Source organism: Emydura macquarii, unplaced genomic scaffold, assembly GCF_026122565.2.
Source record: "Emydura macquarii macquarii isolate MOO-44397 ecotype Brisbane River unplaced genomic scaffold, CSIRO-AGI_Emac_v2 contig_3062, whole genome shotgun sequence".
Lineage (NCBI taxonomy): Eukaryota > Metazoa > Chordata > Testudines > Chelidae > Emydura > Emydura macquarii.
In genome coordinates, this window is record NW_027133199.1 from 1,081,193 (window position 1) to 1,106,362 (window position 25,170).

The following is a 25,170-nucleotide window of genomic DNA, read 5'->3' on the forward strand; positions in this document are numbered from 1 at the left end:
CTGTTTAAAACTCAGTGGCACAGTGCAGACTATGGCACAGACACTAAGCGTTGTTGCATGATACTGAATATGTTAACTTCACATTTGCTAATTAAATTTAGTTCTAAAAATCAAATTATACTGTCATCTACTCTAATTTCTGTCTGAATGCTGTAGTAAACAAAACCATTCACTGACAACAGCCCTTACTCTGATTAAAGCTTGATTTAGTTATTGTGTAAATACGAAATATTCATTGTAACTTTGGCAGTGTGACTACTTTCTTACTAGTTTTTCTGAAGCATAATTTTTTTCTTCATAGTGAGAAAAGACCTTTGACTGATGGAGATTTGCAAAGTCACCTCATAAAATTGTTAACGTACTGGTGAAATAATTAACCTAGCACTCTTATAGTTACTGAGCTATTTAAATAAATCATCCTTAAAACCACACGTGAGAAATTATAACATCTGGCAGCTGCAAAGCTTGCTACTAAATACTCTTTTATGGAAGTGTGAAATTCTTTTTCAGAGTTCTAAACCACATAATACTTTTTTTTTTCTTTTGAACATAAACATTCAGTGTTTTCAAACTTTCATCTTGCTTAATTGCATGACAACTCCAACTTTATAATTGATGGTAATAAAGTATTTATAGAAAAAGGATAAAATATGGCATTCGTCTGTTTAGCAATTGTGTCCCCCTTTTTTTTAATTCCTCACAAAATCATACTGTGATTATCTGAGAAAATATTCCGTATGCTACAGCAAATGCAGTAAATCATGCTCCTAAAAATCTGCTAGTAACAAACCAACCCTGTAAAATAAAAAGTGCAGTGTAATATATAATGGAAAGCATAACTATTCAGAGTTAGGGATTAGAATTATGTAATTAATTCCAAACAATAGTGCCGTGATATTTCCTTATATAAAATAAAAGTTTTATTTAAAATCACCCAGCAACATGGATCTGAGAGATCTGTACAGAAGAAAAATAAAAACATTACAAAACACAGTAAAAACATTGTAACATTACTAGTTTGACTAAAATAGCAGCAGTAGTTTGCGGGATTTCTTACTCCATTGAGGCCTGCTCCATGGTCTCCACTTATCTCTTCCTCTAGCAAAACTCCCACTAAAGTTGATAGGAATTTTGCCCAAGTAAAAAATGAACAAGGAGTGTTTTGCAGGACATTCATAACTTATGGCACAACTTATTTAAACTAACTTTACAACAAAAACAAAGCTGCAAGAAACCCCTAATAATACTCCACCAAGAACAAACATGGGAATGGACATATTGGGTCAGACCAATCATCTATCTAGACCGTATCCTGTCTTCCAGTAGTGGCCATGTCAGATGCTTCAGAGGGAATCAACAGAACAGGGCAATTATTGAGTGATCCATCCTGTGTTGTCCAGGTCCAGCTTTCGGCAGTCATTGGCTTAGGGACACCAGAATGTGGGGTTACATCACTGGTCATCTTTGCTAATAGCCATTGATGGAACTATCTTCCAAGAACGTATATAATCCTTTTTTGAACCCAGTTATATTTTTGGCCTTCACAGTATCCCCTGCAATGAGTTCCACAGGTTGACTGTGAGTTGTGTGAAGAAGTACTTCTTTATGTTTTTGTTTTTACACCTGCTGCGTATTAATTTCATTTAGTGACCCCTGGTTCTTGTGTTAAGTTTGTCCATACCATTCATGATTTTATAGACGTCCATTACCCCCCCCCCTTAGTTGTCTCTTTTCTAAGATGAAAAGTCAGTCTTTTAATCTCTCCTCATATGGAATCTGTTCCATACCTCCAGTCATTTTTTTGTTGTCCTTGAAATCCAATTCTAATATATCTTTTCTGCTATATTAGCATTTTGACTCTAATACCCTGTGTGTGTATTGGGATATATATGCTGCATGCAGTATTCAAGATGTGGGCATACCATGGATTTATATAGAGGCATTGAATCATAGAATATTAGAGTTGGAAGGGACCTCATGAACCCACAGCCTCATACATGCAAAGCATGCGCTCAAACCACTGAGCTACTGATATTTTTGTTTTAGTATCCGTCTCTTTCCTAATGGTTCCTAACATTCTGTTAGCTTTTTTGACTGCTGCTGCACAGTGTTTTCAGAGAACTATCCATGACGACTTCAAGATCTTTGTTGAGTGGTAACAGCTAATTTAGACCTCCTCATTTTGTATGTCTGCTTGGGATTATGTTTTCAAATGTGTATTACTTTGCATTTATCAACACTGAATTTCATCTGCAATATTGTTGCCCAGTCACCCAGTTATGTGAGATCCCTTTGTATCTCTTCGCAGTCATAACCGAGTAGGCAGCATTTTCCACATTAAAACTCTATTCCTCATTCAGTCACTGCCGTAAGGCCACAACTTTTTCAGCCACCCAGACAAAAAGCAGATGAGCTTTTCAGAGTGCCCGGAAGGGCAGTACCCCTCCGTGAAAGCATGATCTGCTACAAATTGGGGACCGACTGGCTGGGCAGCAATTCTGCAGAAAGGTACCTGGAGGTTACAGTGGACAAGAAGCTGGATATGAGTCAACTGTGTGCCCTTATTGCCTAAGGCTAATGGCATATTGGGCTGCATTAGTAGGAGCATTGCCAGTAGATCGAGGGAAGTGATTATTCCCATCTATTTGGCACTGGTGAGGCCACATTTGGAGAACTGTGTCCAGTTTTGGGCCACCCACTACAGAAAGGATGTGAACAAATTGGAAAGAGTCCAGAGGATGGCAACAAAAATTATTAGGGGCCTGGAGCACATGATTTATGAGGAGAGGCTGAAGGAACTAGGCTTGTTTAGTGTGCAGAAGAAAAGAATGAGGGGGGGATTTGATAGCAGCCTTTAACTACCATGAAGGATGGAGCTAGGCTGTTCTCAGTGGTAGTAGATGACAGAGCAAGGAGCAGTGGTCTCATGCTGCAGTGCGGGAGGTCTAGGTTAGATATTAGGAAAAATGTTTTCACTAGGAAGGTGGTGAAGCACTGGAATGGGTTACCTATGGAGGTGGTGGAATCACCATCCTTAGAAGTTTTTAAGGTGTGGCTGGACAAAGCCCTGGCTGGGATGATTTAGTTGGGGTTGGTCCTGCTTTGAGCAGGGGATTGGACTAGATGATCTCTTGAGGTCCCTCACAACCCTAATCTTCTATGATTCTGTTTCATAGCTGAGAGCTCTTTGTGGATAAAAGCTCTATTCCCTGTTGCCCCCTCTCTGTTAAAATGAAGAGGATCCAGCCAGCCCTCTCAGCTGTACTGCAATGTGTATTCTATCCTACTTTGTCAGCCTGCCTAGGCTGCAGCACCATATCCTACGGTGATATGCTATAGTCCTACGGGGTGCCAGCCTGCTCTGGGTCTCCTGTTCTTCTACTCTCCCCTGTAAGTGGCAACAGCACCAACAACACAGGGATGACCCAGACAGCTGTAGCTGGGGTAGAAAGAGAAAGCAGCATTAACTGTGTTTGTGTGTGAGTAAACTATGTGGCATTGTATGTGAGTTGTGAGCTGTATTATTCTGTTGTCAGCTCTGTGTGTGTGGGGGGGGGGGGAGGGATTTATTACAAGGTTACTAGGTAGGTGGGCTTTGGGACCTACAAAGCCAAAATAGGTGTCTCCTGTTTTGCGTTGCTTTCTGATTGACAGAGTATAATGTTTTTAGGCGTAAAGCATGTTTTTGGAATATTTTCTCACTGTGTCAACCAGTTTTGCTTGCAACCAATTAGGAGCTGTTCTTCTCCACCCCCTTTCCCTCCGTTTGCCATTGCAGCAAAAAATAAATTTAAAAAAGCTCTTACACGGGTTCTTTAAAATCTGTTAGATTGACACACTGGGAGGGGGAAGGAAACAGGTGTCATATACTTCAATCATTTGTCACCCAGGGTGATGGCTTGTGTCACACATTGGCTGGTTGGGAAGTTGAGAGGCGTGGATTCAGCTCAAGAGCCACCAGTGGCCACAGTTGTGGAATCTTGGCATAAGGAAAGAGTAGTCTTTCAAGCAGGCAGGTCTCAAGCCATTGAGAACTTCATAAATCACAACCAGCATCTTAAATCACACCTGAAAACCCATGTCCAGCCAGTATAGATCAGTACACAGTATTGGTGTCAGGGGCTGCTGGTGAAATATGGCACATACCAAGTGGGCTTCTGCTTTCTACACCAGTTGCAGTTTTAGGATGCTCTGAGTTTGCAGCCCCATGTTAAGTAATTTATCCTTGAGGTGACATGGCTCACAGTAGCAAGGTGTGCATGTGAACAATGGTTGCAATCTGGCCAAGTGGAGATGGTGAAAAAAGTATTTTTGGTCTTGTGTTTTGGACCGATCATGGCCACCAAGGACCTCTAGAAGGTCTTGACCCTTAAGGCTGTAACATACAGCATTTATGTAAAAGCATATTTAGTCGCTATCTAAAATGGAGTTATGGATCATTAAATCTGCACAATGATGATGCTGATCATAAAAGTTTTTTCCTTATTATTAGTCACCTGTAGTCTGTGATGTCTTAATTTTATCTAGTATGTGATTGACACAGTTGTCCATAGGAATCTTTGGGATATATTATATTAAAGAGGACATGGGCACTGCTCAGCATGTGGGGTATTACGTAGGGGTATGTATACCTGGATTGGTCATAGACAGATCTATAAAGAATTTCAAGGTTTGCAAAACAATTGAATCCGTTCCATACGAGAACCATAACAGATTTAAAAAATTCATTCTATCATTCCATTATCCAACATGCTCCTTTAGTACATGTTTAAATGTATTCCAAAATTAGATTAAAAAGCATTGCAAAGCTGCTATAAAGCTGGTTTAACTGTGCAGTTAAAGGTGGGTATACAACTGCTTTGTGTCCCCAGAGAGGTATAAAGCAGCCAGAGAGAACCAGTGAACCCACCATAACGTGTGTGTGTGTGTGTGTGTGTGTGTTTTCTAAAGCTTGTGTTCCAAGTTTGAATCTGTATGTATGTTTGAGATAAAAGAACCAAGCAAATGGAATGTATAATGGAAACCATGATGTATTTTTAATTATTGTAGTACTAACTAAGTCACTTACAGTATATAAAATATTTAATTATTATTACTCCATTGGTGGTGGTTTCAGAAATACATAACTGCTGAATAAGAATCTGATATCTTCTTAATAACAGCAATCCATTCAATAGATATTTGAATTTTTATTTGGTTTTAAAAGGGTTTCTTGCATATGTATATTTGTCTGTTTATGAATAAGTATATAAATAAATCTATCATGCATATTTACAGCATATAGCTGCCCATTTTGTATATGTATATTTTATTTTCAGCCTTGCATTATTCACTTGAAGAAAGAATAAGTGATATCTTCTAAAATAAATAATGGTACATACAAAATGGCTTTAAAATGTTGGCAGTAAAGAACATTATAGGAATAATTCAAGCCTAGCTGAAAAATCTGACAGTTCAGTTAATATATAGTGGAGCTACTGGAGGTGACATGACCATTTTAGATATGATTATCTTGCTTGGGGATCAGGAAGTAAACAATGTCTAGTTTATGCCATGATAATGTTTTTTTTTTAATGTGTTACTAGGATAACCATCAGTGTAAGCCATGGAGGAACCCCATCCTGACAGTCAGGGGACTCATGACAGAAACTCAGTATTATTTATGTAATTCTGATGAGCTTGGTTGTCTAGGACTAAATGAGATCACACACTCCTGGGAATGGGGTAGCTGAAGAACTTGGCATTCCATGGTCAATAAAGAGACCCCTTACAGCTAACTGGGAACAGTTAACACTGCTGTGCCATTCAGAACACTGCAAGGGACAGCAGGTTCATTAAAGCTGATTATGGGCCTTTCAATGGCCTAACAAGAATTGACAAACTTGAAAAATCCTGCTAATATATTTTTAACTTAAACATATATTATACATTTGTGTATTTCTGTTGGTTGATTCCTGTTTCACTGAAGTCCTGCGGTTTTTAAATGGTTATCCTGAAGCCATATCACCGTGGGCTATGATCTCACGAGGTTTCATGAGCTAAGCAAGGTTGAGCAGGGCTTGGCCAGTACTTAGATGGGGGTCTAGGAAGCGTGTTTGTGAATCAATAGTCAGGAATCTTCCCGCTGAATCTGTAGTGAAAAGAGGGTTGGCATGGTGTTAGAAGCTACTGTTTTGTTGGAGATGTTACCTTTAGAATGAGATGTAGAACACTGCTACAGATGACTTATGACCACTTAAAGTCCTGTGGCACTTATAAAAATAGTGGTAACCCTAGTATCCGTAGCAAGTTCTTTTGTGTATAGTTACATTCAGCTTCCCTAAATTCCCTCTGTAGTTTTAATTGTATATGATGGCCCTTATTCTCCTCTCAGTTTCACAAGTATACATTAGGAATAACTCCACTTAGCAGGAGGAAGAATGACGAAAATGGCCCAGTATTTGGGGTGGTAGCCTGGGACTTGGAAGACCTGGGTTTGATTCCCTTCCTGTCTGACCTTGTGCAAGTGTCTTTTTGTCTCAGTCATTCATATGTGCAATGGGAATGATAATGCTTCTGTACTTCAGAGAGCTGTTGTGAGGATAAACACATTAAAGATTGTGAGATCAGGTAATGGGGTCATATAAGTACCTAAGTTAAATGGAGTTCCATTTAAAATTTCATGGAAACCAGAAGATTACTAGCTCAAGCATTTCATCAGATCTCAACAGGGAGAGAGAGATGTATCTCCTGTATCCAGGACCTGCTTTGAGCTTCACAGACACAGACACATTAAATTGCACCCAGAAATAAATTGGCATTGGGGATAATATATTGTCAGCTGTTCTTCTAACAGTGCTTCAAACATCCATATAATGAACATGTTATAATACCAGAGTATTGTCACTTGTGCTGTGTATGTAGTGCAAAAAGGAAAAAGAAAAGCTGATACTACTGTAATTTACAGTGTAAAAGTTATGATTCTGCATATCTTTTATGGCTGGTGCATCATGGATTATATCTACTACTATTGTCACCCTCTGAGGGTTTTTAATTTTTACCAGCAGAATTTCTCCTGTTGTAGAGAAAGTGTATGTGTGGAGAGCTTTCCTTAGGTTTTAACAAAAAGCTACTGTCAAGTAGATCATATACTAATAATTTTGTTGTCTTTGTAACCTGACCTTCATCTTCCATTGTACTTCTTCTGGTCATAGATGCCCTCTATTTAACCATTGTATTAAGCCTTCATTAGACTTTGATCTATGCCCTGTTTTCTTCATTGCATAGTTGCTATGACCAATCTGCCTATTTCTAATTATTTTGAGGTTTTTTAAAAAAACAAAACAAAACAAAATGTCATTAGTGGAACAGAATGTTCTTTTATTTCTGAACAATGTGCTCTGCAGATAGACAGATGTTGCAGAGCCACACCGTTGGCAAATAAAATGCCAATTCAGAGGCAATCTGTATTCCCTTTTAAAATACCTCATAGCATAGGCCCTAATCCTGTAAACCCTTACGCATGTGAGTAGTAGTGTTGATTTCAGTAGGTCTGTCATGCACATAAAGTTATTCATATGCATGTTTGTAGAATCTGAGCCTTAATTTCCCTGAAAAACATGACACTTTTAAACATTCCTGTAACCTGACTTGTTAATCACTGTTTGCCCTACTGCAGATGCAACTGAGAGAAGGAACTCTTTTTTTGCTATTGCACACATGTTCAGAGACTGCCTTTAATTTGACCATATGTTATATGGACAAGTTCACCACTGCCACACTCTTCTTTCAGTTTTGTATGGCTTGCTCAGTATTTAAGTGTACTGAAGAAGTCACTAAAAAGTAAATATTTGCCATCTTTCCACAATTACCATAAATATCTCCTCCCTTAAGAATAGGGAAAGCTAGTGATATCCCAGATATTGGTAACTATTGCCAAATGCTGACTATAATAACTACTGTAAAAAAAATCTTTTTATTGAATTCATAGACTCCAAGGCAAAAAGGGACCCTTGTGATCATCTAGTCTGGCCTTTCCCCATAGAGCTAAGCCATAGAACGTTTCCCCCAAGTAATTCCTAGAGCACATCTTTTAGAAAAACATCCAGTTTTGATTTAAAAGTTGTCAATGATGTAGAATCCACCACAACCCTTGGTAATATGTTCTAATGGCTAATTACCTTCATAGTTAAAAATGTACACCTTATTTCCCATCTGAATTCGTGTAGCTTCTACTTCCAGCCATTTGGTGGTATTTATACCTTTCTCAGCTAGAGTGAAGATCCCATTATGAAATATTGGTTCCCCATTTAAATACAAATAACTGCAGAGTAAAATACAAAGGGTGCAATCCAACAACTCTTTATACTCTTTAATTGGTTGGAACTGTAGAATTGGGGCTTTGATATCAAAGCTAACTTTGTTTGTTTGTTTCGTCATTTGGTATACCTTAGCCTGTTCTAGGGCTATCATGTGTGTTCTTATTTTGTTGTTGTTTGGGTATTTTTGCTAACAAAAACCTAATTTACATATACACTGACTAAAAACAAACGTTCAAATTATAGTACAATGGAAGACTTTTGTATAAATTTGCAAAATATGCATATTTTAGACAATTATGATTCTTAATTTTGGAAAATATCAGTACTTTGTCTTTAATTTTTTAAATATTTTCAGGAAAAAAAAAATTTATACAGTATGTTAATTCTCGTGGAACACTGTGTGTGCATGCATGCGTGCTCACACCCTTTGAATAATAGTCATCTGACTTAAGTTGCAGCACAAGTTTTTTGTTCCCAGCTTTTCCTCCCTTTCGTCCTCCTGACTAAAGACCATTAAATGGAGCACAGTCAATTAATTCACAGTAATCATTTTGGGATTTGGGTTCCACCCTGATTTCCACATATTGTACAATGATAGAATTTCAACTTCTCAGATGAATAAGATCAATGAGTTACATTGTACAAAAGCAAAGCTAATTTCTTCAGAGGTTATACATGTTGACCAGTTTAATCCCTTAGCAGGATATTGTATACAAGATGACAGTATTCATAGTGAAGTAATCAACCATACACAAGTATAGATTTATTTCTAGCAAAGAAGCAGCACCCCAGAATACTAACAATCAATGGATATTCCTACATGTACTCTTACATTATTATCCATTTGTACTATTAGGCTACTAGCTTTTTGGCATTTATATATATCCTGTTTAAAGTTTGAAGGAGGATGAAACTACTAAGATTACTATTCTAAAGCTTTTGTTCAGATTTTTTTCCATCAAGTTAATCTTGTATCTCATGGAAAAATGTTTAAATGATCATGATTTTCCAAACATTTCTAAGTCAAATCCACAGTCCAAAATCCTTGCTTTTATGGGCTTCGTGCAATTGCTGTTGTCCATGCTGAGAGGACTCCCAGCCATCATCTCTCTTGGGCTGAGACCTGCATCTCACTCCCTCCTGACCAGGGACCGAAAAAGAGTGTGGTCAGGCAATGACCTAAGGTCGACACAGCACTCATAAAATGGATCAGGAATGCCAGTGAGAGAAATGCCCCTAAGAGGACTGTTAGTGATGCAATAAGTAGCAGAACTGGTGGTGGACCTGGTTGTTATTGACTTCAAAGCCAGCACTGGTTGGTTTGAGCTCTCTTTAAAAAATGAGAGGATTGTTTTTAAGAAAATGCATGGAGACGCTGAAGATGTAGATGTTAGGTCACATGAAGAATAGTTAGAAAACAAGTGGATTGAAATGAGACCTGATTTCAGTGAAGAAGACATTTGGATTGCAGATGAAAGTGGAATTTACTTTTCAGCTCTGCCTGATGGCACACTCAGCTTTAAATCAGACAACAAAATAGGAGGAAAGAAGTCTAAAGAGAGAATTACTTCTCTGTTCATCTGCTTCATGACTGGTAAGAAAAAGGACCTTTTCATCATTGGGACAAGTCAAATCCTTTGATGTTTTAAAAATGTGAGACATCTTTCAGTCCACTACACTGCCAGTGTCATCTGCCTGGATGACAGGGTATCTATTTGGTAAGTGGCTGAAAGACTGGGATCAAAAGTTGGGCCAGAAAAGGAGAGATTTTGCTACTCGTAGACAACTGCATGTGAAGAAAGAACACATCTATCTTTCAGCCATGTGATCAAGGAATTATCAGAACTGTCAAGGTGTACTTTCACAAGCAGATGGCTTACCTGGTGTTGCACCACATTGATGATGATGAAAACAACAAAGCTATTGCTGTGGAAATTGCCAGGAAGATCAGTCTTCTAGATGCCATTCTAATGCTTGCAAACACCTGGTCTGATGTCAATACTTCAACAATCCTGGTCATAGCACCTATGAAGGAAAAAACTGTTGTTGAGCCATAAAAAGTACTCCAGTGCACATGAATTTGAAAATGTAGAGTAGAGATTGATGACAGTGCTTGTTTTATGCAATCTGTCTGTCGTCGTGACACAGATCAATCTGAAGTGAAACCCGAAAAGGTTGCAGAGGTGGACTCTGAGGATTAAGAGGTAGTCATCCCATCCTTGACCCAAATGAAGGATGTGATGAAAACTTTCACAAATGTCCTACTGTACAGGGGCTTCAATGATTTTAACCTCCTACATCACCTTGTAAAAGAAATTTGACAGTGTTGTGGATCGTGGGAACACTGGACAAGTTTGTAATCAAACAGTGACTGCGCTATTGCATTGCACATTCACAGTGTGAGACATGCCATTCCAGTGACGGTGAAATAACTCCAAAATAAATATTATTGAGTCAATACTGTTAAATGGTCCATTTTGTTGTTTTACATTTATATTTATGCTATAAAAGTCAGTGTAATGTTATCATTGCAGTTTATTTGAGAGACTTTTAAGATTTGGAATTTTACCTTAGTGTTTGTGTAACATGCTGTACAGTACTAATAATTGCCTTGAATAAAAGCACCTGCTAAAAGATTGGGCAATAATAATAGTAGCATGTTGCTCAGTTAGAATGTTGATATGGTTTTCTTCCATGTTGAATATGTTAAGTCTAAAGAATTTAGTTACGGTAAATGAGACTTTATTATTGCACTTATGTTTTAAACAACTGGTTTTTTTATTAACTGTTGATTTAATCCATTCTTTGCCATTCCGCTTGTAAGAATCAACCACTTATAAGAATCAAATTATCCGGGACAGATGTGATCCTTATAAAAAGGAGTACTCTCTCTCTTTATATCTATTTCCCCTTTATATAGCATAAAAGATTAAATAAGTATTGGGTGTTCAATGTATCCTCTATCTAGCCATCATTAGTTGGGTGATTTCTTAGAGGTGTCACAACAGAAGTGTCTTGAATAGTGATTTGACTGAGAGAATGGATTAATTGGGGGCGGTGGGTGTTCCATGTGTAAGAAGCTGCACCAGCAGTGCTTTTGGGAAAAAAATGATCAAATGGGTAGTTGAGGTTGGCATCACTGGTGGCAGGAACACAGTAAGTAACCTGATTTTCAGAGGTGCTGAGCAATTATAACACAGAAAGCAGTTTTGAAAACCAGGCCACTTTGATTTAGGTAACTAAATATTGATTTAGATGTCCAAGTTAGGTATCCAGGTTTGAAAATGTGATGCATACAGTGATGGTTCTGAGTGCAATATCTGTTCTCAATAGAACTTAGGCCTGGTCTATACTTACCCAAGAATTCAGTGGCAGTTGACGGGAGATACGCAAATTATGTAGAGTAGCTTGCGAAACTCCCATTGACTTTGTGACTTCCATTTTGCATATCATCTTCAGTACGCTGTGCCAACAGAAAAAATGTACCCATTGACGCAGTACTATGCTTTTTTCTGGAGGTGGTTTTAGTAGATCGATTTCTATCCGGACTGATTGAGCAGGTATTCACTTCCGCTCAATTAATCCGGATAGATCAATCTGACGGCGGCAAATTTGCTGCCGCCAACGTAGACATACCCTTTGTTTCTTTTCTTTGTTACCATTTCAAAACTTCCAGTTCAAGTGGGGTAAATATTGTTGGCTTCTCTTTAGTTATTGAATTTATATATCTACCAAGCAGTATTCCCAATTGTCAAAATTCATTATCCTTTGTACTGTTGTCCAAGAAACAAACTTCATCACTCTTCTGATTCATTTAAAAATGTTTTTATTAAAACTTTTTCTGTTTGTTAAATGTTTATTTAGATTTTATTCCAGTTATGCTGGTCATGTTTTTTAGGCATAATGCAGGAGTTAAAAATACATAACTTCTTTTTTTTAAAAAGAGAGAGATACGTCCTTAAACTTAACCCAGTCCCTGAAAAGGTTATAAATCTATCTCTCTTCCTTGATATCCATTCGGGGGTTGGACTAGATGACCTCCTGACATCCCTTCCAACCCTGAGCTTCTACAATTCATTCATTCATTCAAAAAAAAAAAAAAAAAAAAGAGCCAGGAATAGCAGGTGAGTCTTTTCAGCATGCTCTGAAAGTCTTCTGATCCTAACTTTGGCAAACCAGTGGTGGAAGTAAACTCCACAGCCAGAGACCCATCACTGAGAATAGCTAGCCACTAGTCCCTCCAGTTAAAACATAGGAAGCTGTTGTATCTGGCTTCTCAGATAATTTCAACTACCATGATATTCAGAGGCAGAAAAGTAGATTCAGATATTCAGGACCCTGTTTAAGTCACTTCAAATAGAGAAAATAATTTTTATAGTCTTGCCTCTTGAATAATTTCTCACTCTTATTCCAATAAAACCAAAACTTTACCCCGCAGGTACTTAGAGGCTGTATTTGACACAAAATGATTCATACTGTACTACTACTAGATTACACAGTTGTACATTTTTGAGGAAAAATGAACTAATAATGGCTTTATTACTTTCTTCCCATTATAATTAAATTAATAAAATAGGGCATCACTCTCTGCTTAAAAATGATTTCAAAGTGATTAAGAGTCTAATTCTACAAGTAAATGGAGAAAATGAAGTGCTGTCTCTGCCTTTTAGAATTTGTGTATTGTTAAACAAAAATAATAGCAATAATATTTACTGCTGCTCTTTCTCACGTCATAGCTGTTTTACAATGGGGTGAAATAGGTTATATTGCACTTTTGTGCTTCACATAATGTGTATTGTTTTTGCCTGAAATCATTCTGGGTTAGATACATAATATATATATTAAAAAAAAATAAAATGAGGCTTTGCCTTAGGGACTGCATTTAAAACTCCAAAGTGGTAGGAGGAAAATATTTAAGAATAATGGAACTCAGCAATCTGTAGAAGAAAAATGATGAGTCTAGGAAATATGGACAAGCTTCCTGTAGCTTAAAATTGTTAATTAATAAATATTTTGCATGTATATAGTGTTTTCCATCTGAGAATTTCAAAGCCTGTTGAAAGATGGCTAAGAAATAGTATTTCCATTTACAAATGGGGCAGCTGAAGGAATTTAAATTCAGTTCCCCAAGTACCTCTCTGTTACAACTTAGGTGAATGCTGTTAGCCCACATAAATAATTAGCATTTGCCTTAAATAGATTGTGAAAGGTAGTTGGATTATATCCATATAAACCTCCTATCATGTCTCACTTGATTTTCAAGTGTTCAGCACTCCAAAGTGGGACTAGTTTTTTAAAAGAACTTACCACCTGGCAGCTCCCAGTGGAGAAACTTTAGATGGGAGCTGACCTCCTTTGAATGTATCTCCACTAATTTAGCTGCCTAAATGGAAGCTTCTGGGTGGTGAGTCTTCTGAAAACCTGACCTCTAAATTTACAATGGGTAAAATTCAGCCCTCTAGGGAAGGTCCGCAAAAGAACTATGCACAATGTAAATCCCATTTATGACCTCATAAGAAGGTTTACATGGTACATAGGTGTCGTGCTGGCTTTCTCTGCAGAGCTGAATTTCACCCAGTTAGATCTTGCATAATGCAGGGTATATCTACAACTCCTTCAATTGTAAAGTTGTTTCTGTCCTTATTAGAAAGTTCTTCTGCTCCTGAAACAACATTGTGTGATAACAGCAGACGGGGCGACTTTGATCGTTTGTATAGCTGCATGTAAAGTAGTTTCAAGACAATTAAAACAGTTCCTGGTGGGTACAGTTTTGGGAAATCATTAACCTTCCTCTTATTAGCAAGTCTCTAGATATTAATCCCCATCAGGTATATAATATGAACAATGCAACTTTACATTTTTAACAGAATAAAGAGGACATATTTATACCATGGTGAAGAATTTTTGATTCTGTGATTATGCTCTTTGGATCTATGTTGTCTATCTTTGTTATCTAACAAATAACATTTATTTGTGCTGGCAATTTTAATGTTCTAGTTGTAAAATTTCTTTAACTTCAAAAGGTTCAAAGATTTGATAACCATTTTAGCTAGTAGTGAAGTGTTATGAATTACCTTGTGGGAGGAAATACCTTCTAAATGCCCAATAACTGTATTCCATCTAAAGTCTGTCAATTCTGCATGTGTTTGGTGTTGATCAGCTGTGTATTGTTTAACAGCAAGATTCATGCAGAGAAAGTACATAACTGAATTGATGATTAAAGAGTCTGAGGCAAAGCTCAAAATCCTTCTTGATTTAAAATCACAAATGTTCTACAGTAGTGGTTTTCAATTTTTTTCCATTTGCAGATTCCTAAAAAATTTCAAATGGTGGTGCAGACCTCTTAAGAAATCTTAAACATAGTCTGTGGACCCCCAGAGGTTGAAAACCACTCTTCTACAATTCTTAGAAAATCAGTATCTGAAAATCACAAGAGATGGGGTGGAGGGAGGGGAATACCATCACACTAGCTTTTATTAGTGTTCTCTACTGTGTAAATTAGCATATTAAGCTGAAGGCCAAGCTGTTGTTAAAAAGTTTTTTTTCTGTGTGTTCCAGTTTTTGGTGGCATGACAGCAGGTAGGATTTATGTTTAGTTAACAAACAAACATAGCTGTTTTGATGTACATATGTTCTGAGATCAGTTTCCTTCCATTCCTAAATTATTAGGATATTACAGAATAAAGCACTGAATTCATCTACAGCTTTTGCAATGTTTACATTCTCCATCAGTACTGTGAGGCCAACAGAGTGCAATAGTGCCCCCTCTGGCCAAGTGTGGTGCAGCTCCTGGGCTCACATAGCCTAGCAGGGCTGTCCGTCTATTCCTGGTGCCCAGGAGTCTGAAAACCCTTTCATCACTCCAAGTCCATCAGGGGTGGGGGTGTTAGTTGGGGAACTCAGGCCTGCCCACTCCAATGGGTTCCAGCTCAAGGCATTGAGCTAGATAGGCAGGATGAGCATTCTTTGACTCTGGCAGTGCCCTGAGTTGCTTCCTACCTTCCCCTTGAACTCCGCAGGCTCTCCAGCCTATCGATCAGCTCGTCCCCTCCTGGGCTGTTATCTCTGATCAGCTGTTTAGTAACTTGCTGGCAGGAGCTCCTTTCTCCAAGCCTGCTCACTCCTCTGTTAACTGCCCCACCTCTCTGCTTCCCAGCCCTTTTGTCCTCCCAGCTGCTGTGAGGCTTCCAATCAGCAGTGACTGTATTAATCCTTTGGTCACTGGGCTAGCATGGGCTATATACACCCCATGACTGGTTCATTTTAAAGGGAAATATTCACTAGACAGTCTGCCAGAGGAAGCCAATCAACACCCTAGTTGAGGAACCTCAACTGTAGAAAGTCATCTCACATGGGGATTTTGGGGATATAACTTACCCACAAACATCCCTCCACCAAAGACCTACAAGCAATCATAGAATATTAGGGTTGGAAGGGACCTTAACAGGTCACGTAGTCCAACCCTCTGCTCAAAGCAGGACCAACCCCAACCAAATGTAAGTGGTATTGGTAGGGAAGGAGGTGTAGAATCATAAAATGTAGGCCTGGAAGGGACCTTGAAATGTCATCTAGTCAAGTCCACTGCACTCAGGCAAGATCACGTACACCTAGATCAGTGGTTCTTAACCAGTGGTACGCAGAGGTCTTCCAGGGATACATCAATTCACCTAGATATTTGCTTGTGCTTGTTGCAAAGCAAGGCAAAGTCATTACTAAACTAAACTAAAATTTTATACTGACAATGAATTGTTTATGCTGCTCAGTACACTGAAACTTGATTGATTTTATTTTATAATTATAATTATATGGTAAAAATGTGAAAGATGTGAAATGTGAAAGATGTGAAAAATGGAAAAAATGTGAAAGATTACTACTTGTCTTGTCTTCAGTGGACATGGAAAACAATTGATCACTGCCTGTTCTATGACAGCCCTTAATATATTTGAAGACTGTTATCAGGTCCCCCCTCAAGTTTTCTTTTCTCAAGACTAAACATACAGCTTTTTAACCTTTCCTCATACGTCATGTTTTCTAAAACTTTTATCATTTTTGTTGCTTTCCTCTGAATTCTCTCCAATTTATCCACATATTTCCCGAAGTATGGTACCCAGAACTGGACACAGTACTGCAGCTGAGGCCTCACCAGGGCTAAGCAGAGTAAGACAATTACCTCCTATGTCTTACACAAGCACTCTTGTTAATACATCCTGACCGATATTACCCTTTTTTGCAACTGTATCACATTGTTTCCTCTTGTTCAATTTGTGATCCACTATAATGTCCCAGAACCTTTTCAGCAGTACTGTTGCATAGCCAGTTATTCCACATTTTGTATTTGTGCATTTGATTTTTCCTTCCTATCAGACATACTTTGCATTTCTTTATTGAATTTCATCTTCTCGATTTTAGACCAATTCTTCAATTTGTCATGGTCATTTTTAATTTTAATCCTGTCCTCCAAAGTGCTTGCAATCTCTCCCATCTTGAGAGTTTTATAAGTGTACTTTCCACGCCATTTTCCCAGTCATTAATGAAAATATTGACTAGTTCCAGACCCAGGACAAACCCCTGTGGGATACCACAAAATACAGCCTTCAGTTTGACAGTGAACCATTGATAACTACTCTTTGAGTACGGGCTTTCAAGCAGTTATGCACACACCTTTACAGTAATTTCATCTAAACCATATTTTCCTAGTTTGCCTATGAGGTTGTCATGTGGGACTGTGTCAAAAGCCTTACTAAAATCAAAATATATCCAGTCTAAAACTCCCTCCCCATCCATCCACTAGGCCAGTAACCTGCCAAAGAAGGACATTAGGCTGGTTTGGCATGATTTCTTCTTGATAAAGCCACGCTGACTATTCCTTATTATCCTCTAGGTGCTTACGGATTGATTTAATAATTTGCTCCAGTATCTTTCCAGATATTGAAGTAGGCTGACTGGTATATAATTCCCTGGTTCCACTGCTTAATTTGTTCCAGGGCTTACCAGGCTGAGCCCTGGTACCTCTAGGCTTCCTGCATCAGTTTTGAATGCAAAAAAATTGCTTGAGCCCTGGCACCTCTTTCACTGCAAATTACATGCTGCCCGGTTCTTTGTTCCCTTTTTAAAGATAGGTACTATGTCTGCTCTTCTCCAGCCTCTGTGATTTCACTTATCTTCCATGAGTTCTCAAAGATAATCATTAATGGTTCTGAGATTGCTTCAGCTAGTTCCTTATGTATCCTAGGAAGAATTTCATCAGGCCCAGCTGACTTGACTACAACTAATTTATGATAAGTAAATAATTAAATTAAATATTCTTTAATCTGGTCTTTCTTTATTTTGACTTCCATTCCTCCCCCTTTGTTGTTAATATTAATTGTATTGAGTATCTGATCACCATTAATCTTTTTAGTGAAGACTGATGCAAAATAGGCATTTAATATCTGAGCCTTCTTGATATCTCTCTTATTATTGCTCCTTCCCCACTAAGTAATGGACCTATGCTTTCTTCTGTCTTTCTCTTGCTTCTAATGTATTTATTGAATCTCTTCTTACTGCGTTTTATTTCCCTTGCTAGGTGTAACTCGTTTTGTGTGTTAGCCTTTCTGATTTTGTCCCTATATGCTTGTGCTGTTCTTTTGTTCTCACCCTTAGCAATTTACCCATGCTTCCACTTTTCGTAGGATTTCATTTTGATTTTTGAAAAAGGGACAACGCAGGCAACGCTCTGATTGAGCTCAGTTCCACTTCAACCTCTGCCAGCAAGGACACTGTGATGGTTATACAGGAGTTTAAAGCTGCACTTCCTCAGTGAAATCCCAGGAAGAAAGCAAAGTGGTGGAAACACTTCCCCTTCTAAATGAAGGATGGGCCCTTCCACGTCTCTGAACCGATGGCAGTGAATACATTTAAATCACTTTGAAAGAGAGCAACCTTAAAAGTAGGTACTTCCTAAGATAGGAAGTAAAAACTCAGCAAATGCATATCTATCAAAGTCACTGTGCAACTACATAACACTGACTGCAGCATAACGTATTAGCAAGGGAAAAATCTAGATATTACCTATGATTTTAGAGGTATATTAGTACAGTAGAAGCTCAGTTATGAACTTACTGGTCAACCACATGCCTCATTTGGTACCAGAAGCATGCAGTCAGTCAGCAGCAGAGACAAAAAAACCAAATACAGTACAATACTGTGTTAAACATAAACTACTTAAAAAAAGGGAAAGTTCAAAATAAAATTGACAGGGAAGGTTTCTGTGCTTGTTTCTTTTAAATTAAGATAGTTAAAAGCATTTTTCTTCTGCATAGAAAAGTTTCAAAGCTATATTAAAGTCAATGTTCAGTTGTAAACTTTTGAAAGAACAATCATAACACTTTGTTCAGAGTTACATTTCAGAGTTATGAACAACCTCCATTCCTAAGGTGTTTGTAACTCTGAGGTTCTACTGTATCACTAGTTAAGCGTATATCGAGAGTAGGTTCATTCAGGATGGTCAGAGGATTATTCCAACTAGATTTCCAGGTGAGCTATGCTGATTGTTGTACAATATAACACAAGGAGAAAAAATTGGAAAAGCCACCCTGAACACGTATGCTATAAATAATTAAAATGTTCGCCTGAAGGAAGATACATCACAAGCACAGTACTTGCCTACAAATTCTTACAACACCACTGGAGACTTAATTAAGAAGCATCATGTAACAAAGATGCCAAAACCTATGACTAATTATTTATCTTTAAGACTAAACTCACTTAATTGAAGGATAAAGGTCATTGTCAAAGCTGATTGAAAAACAACTTCTGTCAATATTTATTGAATTACACTTGTCTGTGTTCTTTAGGCTTCGTATATTGCAGTGTTGCACTGACTTCTTACACTTTCTCACTAGTTTATCTACAAAGTGCCATTGCACCCATTTAGGAACCAAGTATACAGTACATTATCATGCAGAAGCTATCCATATAACCAGAGGTTTTAGGTCTGGTCTAGTCTCTCTCGTTTTTCTTTTTCCTTTCTTTTGCATATCTTAGTTTCCTTATGGTGAAATTCATTCCAACTATCTTGGTATCAGTATTTGGGCTTTCCCGGAGGAAAAGGTTTCTGGGGAGTTGAAATCCACCACCATCTAGCCCAGGGCTAGGATGCAAGGCTGTCTAGGCTTACTCTTTCAGCCGGCGGACTTGAGTAGGGGTCACAGTCTCTTCTCATAGGTTGCATATCATGATGGGGCCACTGAATATATGTAAACATGTACAGGTGGCTTCCTCCCCTGGCCTGCCACTAGTGTGACCTGCTGCAATGGCCTGTGTGGCTTTGGCATAGTGATCATGGCATGCACAGGGTGCACTACTCAGGAGATGGGACATCCCACCTTGTTCAGTCTCGATGCAGAGCTTTCATGATGTACAGGGCCGGGCATCAGCCTCTGCACTGGGGAAAACTTCACCCATAAACATTTCAGACGACAAGAATATGATTTACGTTATAACTGAAGTGAACACTAAGATAAAAAAAATCTCCCTCATACAATTTGTATCTCAATATTATTTGAAATTAGGTTAATACACACTGAGGCATTTTACCTGTCATATTTAAATGAGTACAGTGAACCTTATGCCATTATTACTGAATAGCTATTTCATTTGAAAGCTATTTTTAACTGGAAAAATAATTGAGATAGTTGTGATATGCATTCATTATGTAGGGCTATTTGGGGCCCATCCTGTATTCCTCTCCTATACAAAGCTACCTATGAAGTACCATTGACAATAACTTTCATTTTTAAAGTTAGTGGGAGTTTTGGGTGTGCAAGAAATGAAGAATCAGATGCTTTTTCTGTTGTTTGTGTGTGTGTGTGTGTGTGTGTGTGTGTGTGTGTGTGTGTGTGTGTGTGTGTGTGTGTGTGTGTGTGTGTGTGTGTGTGTGAAATAATGAATTCTTCATATATATGAACAAATTGCAGTTTTACTCATTTGCAAAGATCTACTTTTATCTGCCTGGGTTTTTTTCAGGGTAAAATTGCTCTCTTACTGCTAAGAAGTAATTTAATGCTCCAAGAAACCATATTCTGAAGTGTCCCTAGCCTCTGTTTGCCAGACGCTTGGAATGGGCAACAGGGGACTGATCACTTGATGATCACCTGTTCTGTTCATTCCCTCTGAAGCACCTGACATTGGCTACTGTCACAAGATAGGATACTGGGCTAGATGGACTGTTGGTCTGACCCAGTATGGCCATTTTTATGTTTTTAAGGTTAATCTCCGATAAGGAAACTTAGGAGGAAGGAGGGGGAAGAGACACTGAAATGTCAGTAGCAATTTTACTCTTCTTATTGTGTCCAGTGACATGAAAAATTCCCAGTTGCCAAAATTAAGTTTTGGAAATGAGTCTTTTTATCATGGTAATTATTAATGGCTTGTTTTCCCAGTAGACCTAATAATATGAAATCATCTTTATTTTGAGGAAATCTTTCTCCACGTAAACTGCTGTGCCTGACCAGTTTGGGGGGGCGGGGAAAGAAGTCAAGTGGTGGTTGGGGAAGAAACATACCCTTTAAGCTATGGATTGGCATTTCTCCTTCTCTTTAGACAAAGGCTTCAGTCGTACCTATGGTTCTTGTGCATCAGTGGAGAATTAGAGAAAGATCAGTATTATTTTTTTATAACTATCATATGCACCTCAGTTTACCAGTTTGACATTATCCTTCCTGACCGCATAAATCAAAAAAGGCTGTAAGGGAGCAACCAACAGGAAATGGACAAATGGAAAAGAAAAGGTATATCTTAGAGAATACTGAGGAGCCTTAGGGAAACAATGGGGAAGCTATCCAATTATCCTGGCTTCAGCCATGCTGGCAAGATTTATTCATCCCAGACCAAATGTGGGATTAAAGGTGATAACAAAACCTGCAAGACCCTAGCTGAGGCAGAAACGGGGGGTTGAGCAGTTAGCAGCAACAACTAGAGGTGATTCTCTGACAGAATGACACATGCAGCAGCGGTGCAGTTTGCTTCTTCCAGCCGAGAGATGCAGGTAACTGGGATGAATGAAACTTTTTTCTTTCTTTTGAGGGCTTAGATTAAGGTTTAGGTAAGGGGAAATAATCATATAGGCCCTTGTCTCTAATTGTTGTATATATTGGGTAAAAAACAAGTCCTATGCTTTTTTTTTTTTTTTTTAAAGAAGCTGGTTTTGAGTCACTTGAAGCAGCTCAGTGGTCATGGGCTCCTGAGCAAAAGGGCTTAGAAGTGCCAGATGGAGTCAGGCCAGTCATATTCACATTGTTGAGAAACTGGTGGGACTACCACCCAGAAAGCCAGTCCAAAACTGATTTAGCCTTGGGAGTCCAGCCTTTGAGAGAGGTCAAGGAAGCAAATCTGTCACCTGAAGATGACACTCGAGTGGCTAAAAGGGGTCTAAAGCACAGCTTGGCATATGGTCCTGACAGCACAAAGTTTGTGAAGGGCAATGCCAGCAGATCAACATAGTTTCTTTCCCAGACCCACTCCACCCCCTTTGCTTCAGTACATTAGGATCCTCTGCAAGGTTGGGTCATTCAAGGGTTGTGCACTTACACTGACTCCCTGACTCTCCTGTGTTTCTCCTTTCCACAGTGGAATTGAACTGGAACTATAGTTCTTCTACATCCTGGCCAATAGATGGAAGGAGACCAGATTTGCCTCCTCATGCATTCCCTGAAAGCAAAAGGTTAATCTAACAAGGAATAATAAGTAATCTAATTTCAATCTCTGCTTCTTTGTGGAAGACATAACTCATTTTTCCATCAGATTTTGTTACACATTTAAACTGTTCAATGGATTTTACTCTCCATTGACCAGTTAATGTCTTATACTCATTTTCTGATCACCTGCTAGTCATCCTGAATAAAACGAACAAGATTTGTGTTTTAACAGCACTCTGTTTCTCATTTTATGAAAATACAGCTGAATTTGCATTAACATTTTCACCATTGACTTAATGCTCTTAAAAATCAAGATTAAAGATGGAACTTAAGTGGTTGTGAAAGACACGTACTACTGAATGCAGCACTGCAAGACACTATGGTATATGCCATTTCACAGAATTGAACGCTAATCTTTATCACAGCCACACAAATGTTTAGGGAAATACTTGCTACATCATCAAAGCCTATCCAAAATATTTTCCAGGAGGCAGTTGTTTAGGAGTTCTTCAGGCATTTCTGATGGGTGAGGATGCCTTAATTACCCCTTTGGAACAATATGGTTGTAAAAAAAACTACAATGAACCCCAGCCATTCATGACAAATTATTCAGGAAATTGAATGACTTTGATGTTAGATTTCTCAGAGATATAATTAAGTCTGAGAATTCCTCTCAAACTGGTGAATTATATTAGTTGCTGGTAAAGTCCTTGCAACCATCTGTGCCTAAACAAATTGATTTTGGTTTTAACTATCCACAGATTTTTTTAATATGTGCAAAATGTGTTTTTCCCCTACACTTGTTTTCCAAAACATTGAATTATTTTGGCTGAAATTTTCCAAAAAAGGCAAACACCCAGCATGCAAAAATAAAGATCAAAGGGTTAAACTTTGGCAAAAAGCTATAAGCAACCGAAAACAGGGTCTTATACTGGGAAGTGTCTGGCAGCATCTATAATACACTATCACACCCACCTAAAATGAAGAAAATGTTACAAAAGGTTCTATTTTTTATATATACATATAACACAGCAGTTAAAGTAATGGACCAAGGACAATGACAGAAGAAAGTGCACTTTCCATTTTTTCCCTCTTATCTGACATGGTGACACAGATATTATATAATGTATGGAGAATTTAAAAATGCTTGCTCTAATGCCAGCTCGAGACTCCCGGAATTGATTACAGTGAATTCCAAAGTAAGTGGAGGAGCAATAGCTGTTACATATGAGAGTGGTGCTTCATGTCTCACAAAGACTGCTAAGTACATGGATTATGTAGGAGAACTCCATGAATATGCTTTTCAAGAATATACTGGATCATTTATTATTTAGGGAGATACTGTGTCCAGCTGTAGATGTTTATTAAACTGAAACCTTTTTAATTTATAAGATTTTACTTTTTTTTTTTTTTTTTTTGCTAAATTGCTAAATATTCTATTTTATATTCATGTTGGTTTTTCTGCTCTTTCGAAAAATGAATATGGAAAATTGATGTCCATAGTATAAGTAGCCAATTTCTGTTACAGCAGCAACTGTCTACTTATGCTATGGCCAAAAGAGCAGAAAAACCAACATGAATATAAAATTTGACAAGAGGAACTATGCAGGAATCTTTAAATTCTTCAGATTGCTTTCTAAGAAGGTATAATTTATTTACAAATGTTCATTGCAGAAAGAAAATTATATAGGTGCCTATGTGATCTAATAAGGTTGTAAAATAATTAATGCGGTTATAATATGTGATGCAACTGTAATAATTTCCAGAAGAGAATGTGAAACTTTGAATTAATTACCTAAGAGTTACAAACTGATGAGCAACCGCTTATAATTTGAACACACAGGGCAGCTTGTTCCAAAGTAATGCTCTACTGTCTTCAAAATATTTCATAGCTTCGTAAACAGGAAGTCCATAGAAAACTGGCTGTTCAAATGTCTGGTTGAGTCAGCAAGAAATCAACTCTACGATGGAGTCTATTCTGCTTTGTTTTTTCAGAATGCTGCTAAAACTTCACCAAAGTGCGTAGAGGGCAAGGCATATTAAATCTTTCTCTACAGCAGTTCATGACTACGTTTTTCATGATTGGAGATTACCCTAGCTAGGGCTGCAGAAGTAGAACTATCTTGACTGCGAAGTACACATCTCTCTCTCTCTCTCTCTCTCTCTCTCTCTCTCTCTCTCTCTATATATATATGTATATAAAATTCTATTAGTTGTAGTTGTCAGTGAGTCAGGGAACACTCATCCATCAAAAGAGAAATGAGTTACCCTCATTCAGGGTCACCCAAATGTTTACAACTTGCCAGGTGTTTAAGAGCAAAACCTAATTTACTTAAACCATTTTTATCAAAAATAAGTGGGCAGAGCCATAACAACTGCCAGTATTTGGATCCATTCCCCTGGATACATAAATGGGAATTGCTTGTTGTTAAACTTCACTAGTACTGAAGCCCTGCTGTGCTACTGAGACAGGATCACACCTTGTTCGCTTTAAGCAGATTTCTTTATATTATAGGCAGTCAAGTATAAGAGGAGTCACCACAAATGAATGGGGTAGCCTTGTGGCAGCTGGGGAACACCCGGTATTAAGTGCTACCCTGGCCTGGCAGGGTAGGAGGTTAGATCATAGGACAAGCTCTATTCCCCCATACGTGGTCCTCTTGTGCCTGGACACAGACGGTTGGAAAGAGGGGGTGGATTTGTGCATGTTTTACTAGTCCCTTTGTGCCAGTATAGCCATCACTCGGCCCAGGAGCCCCACCTAGTTCATCCAGTTCTGACTAGATCACAGTTCTGAATCTGACATTCACCCCTCACACCGGAGATTCCTGAGGTTCATCATAGGCCAGCAGCACTGCCACTATTGGGTGCTCTTTCAGCCTATCAGTGGCACAAATGGTCTTTACCAAGCTGTGCTTGGTAGTGCTAGTGCATGGAGGGGGCAGAGGTGTACCCATACTTGGACAACTGGCACCTCAAGGGGTAGTCCTCCCTAGAGTCACAGGAGGAAGAATAGTCACCCTGACTCCCATCAGCGAGATGGGCTTGGAGTGAACCTGGATAATTCCCCTGTAGAGAGGTTATAGTTTATTGGAGCACATCTGGACTCGGTGTTGGTGAGAGCATACTTACCAGACAACTGTTCTCATGCAATCTCTGGGATCAAACAGCAGGTCAGCGTGTGCCCCAGTATG

The 25,170-nt window shown here is 38.4% G+C and overlaps 1 protein-coding gene across 2 annotated transcripts in view; it reads left to right on the forward strand.

The window, feature by feature from the left end:
* KCNIP4 (potassium voltage-gated channel interacting protein 4) overlaps window positions 1-25,170 on the forward strand; it is a 730,028-nt gene that overhangs the window by 554,502 nt on the left and 150,356 nt on the right. The window lies entirely within an intron of this gene.